A 2,647-nucleotide genomic window follows, 5' to 3' on the forward strand; every position below is an offset into this window, starting at 1 on the left:
CACTTGTCAAATCCGATTTATATATTTATTGAAATATATATGCGATCAGATTTAGTTTTCGTGGCGGAAATAATTAATAAAAATACGAAGAATAGAAAACTCTCGTAGTATAATTATGTAACGTATCTTTTCCGCGACGTACATAGTTATCTTTAAAACCCATTCTGCGGTTTCTTGCTCGAGTTCTCGCGTCTTGTAAGGGTTTTTTTTTCTCGGACGAATTGCAGCCGCGCTGTTCAAAGCCGCGTTTTCACATCTTGACGACGGCAATTTCTACAGCACGTCATTCTCTTCTCGACTATTACTCGCGTTCTTACTCGAGGTTCCGATACTGCTCGCCACTTTCCTTTTTCTTCGTTCTCTTGGGCTGATTGCCCAATGAATGAAACGCCAACACTTGCCTCCGAAAATAAAATCAAGATGCCTACATAATTGACAAACAAAATAATTGCTATTCGTGCCATCCTACATCTAAAAATTTGTGATATTTCTTATTTTTATTTATTATGATTATTATTTTTATCGAAAAAACAAGTCATAATTATAACGTATAATGAGATATATTTAAGCACGCAATAGAAGGAAGGAATTATTATAAGTGAAAATAGTTTTATATACAAACACACACTAAAATTATATAAAGATAATGTGGAATTATATCAAAGATAACGAATTAATAAGCCGAATTAAATATATAAGATGCGTATCTTGAAAGATGTCTTAAATCTCATAAATAAAAGAAACAAGAATATATTGTTTTTCAGACAAAATATCTCTTTGTTTCGCGTCTTAACTGCCGTCTCAAGTTTTCTCGCGTTACTCGATCGACTCTAGCAACATCGTGAGCAGGTACTGAAAGTCAAGCTCGGAATGATGCAGGTCATTTCCCGGTCAATGACCGCTCGTAGGGTTGCACCGGACAAAAACCTTCGTTCCCTTCGTAATCCAGACTGTGCCACAAAGTGGCTATCCCTACCAGATAGAACCAACATGAAAAGTTTTGTCTGTACTTATAGCTTCCCACACACAGAGTGTCTAGTCTCTATAGATCCATTTACTAGCTTAATATTTCACTTTCTCACGTTAAACGATATTACCATATATGCATATTTCACGATCATATTTCTTTACGATATTTATCTTCATTTTAAACTCAAAATATATCTATATAAATATGTCAAAAAGATATTTAACTGTTTAAGACTTTTCAATCATGGCGTTTTTCATAAATAAAATATTTTTTTAAGTCTTAATTTTTGAATATAATTTAGAGAGTTTTTTTGAAGTTATTCTATACACGAAATTGAAGAATTCTAGCATTAAAGTATAGTTACAAACTAGCAACATTGTGCGACGTTAAAGATCCGTGTCAAAAATTTTTCCGGCGGCAGTTAATTCCATTTTTATGACTTGTTCGGGGAGAACCACTCTTAATGGAAACTTTTATAGCCAAGAATTTCCGTGTTGCCTGAGAATCCCAGTCTCGAGCCGGTTTTTTAAATCCAACGTCCAACCCTATGACAAGAAAATTGTTCTCCATAAAAAAAAAAAAAATCGAAAAGAAAGTAGTTTTCAATACAACCCACCGTGTGTAAACCTTTCAAACTACGTTCCCTATAATTATATAATTAAAGATGTTTCGATCCCCCAATGGAATTCCATTCGCAACATTGTTGTGACAGAAATGAATCTTGCTCCGAAAAAAATCATGATTATCTTATTTTTCCGGTTGTTGAAAAGAAATTTTAACGAAATGACGGCAATTATTCACGCGTCAAAAAATCGGCCCTTGCCGCAATTCATGGCTTCAATTCCGTACCAAGAATAAGAGGCTTTGCAGATATGATCCGCGGCGACTAGCGAAGCGAATCGAGAGAGGAGAAAATCTTAGCGGGACCTTGGGCCGAAATTACGTCGAGGAATGCAATCTCCTAACCTCGCGCAACTCTCGGGAAGAAATTACAATTTACAATGTTCGCGCGGCAAGAAAGGTTTCTCAGGTTCTGCGCTAATAAAATCGCCCGTAAAGACGCGAAGAAAATCGTAAATTTCACTGTTTTTCGCGATTCTTGGCCTTTTCTGACACTGACTGATTTCTTTATATTTTCCGGTTTGATATTATTTGTCTATTATTTACAGTTAATCATAATAATAAAAATTGCTTGTCAATTTTAGCCGCGACTATACAATGATTTAGATCGCTATAATATCGATTTATTGAATTCTTAATATTTATTTCGAGGAAAAAAAAACATTCTCAGGCTCTTATTAAAAGAAGGAAATCTTTATGCAACAAATGGGTTTTATTTATCGATTAATTCTCTCAATTAAAATTACGCGGAATATTAACAAGAAAATGTAGCATGAAAAATCTTGATAAAAAAAGCAAAATAGTCGCAGAATCGTCTAAATAAAAATTAATCGTGCTAGATAAAGTTTTGGTAAATAGAAATTCTGATAATTAGATAAATGAGTATATATACATAAATTAATTTTTTTTCTCACAATAAAAATTTTACGTTTTAACGGAACGGCTCGAGACTGTTTCATGTTAAACCGATAAGAAAAAACTTGATAACGAGGCCGTTTGTATACGCGCCAGATTAGGTTTTATCGCGATGCTTATGTGAACATAATGAAGACCAGT

The sequence above is a fragment of the Prenolepis imparis genome, unplaced genomic scaffold (genome assembly GCF_030444845.1).
Source record: "Prenolepis imparis isolate NDT839.2.m4 unplaced genomic scaffold, iyPreImpa1.0 SCAF_8, whole genome shotgun sequence".
In the NCBI taxonomy this organism is placed as follows: Eukaryota; Metazoa; Arthropoda; class Insecta; order Hymenoptera; family Formicidae; genus Prenolepis; species Prenolepis imparis.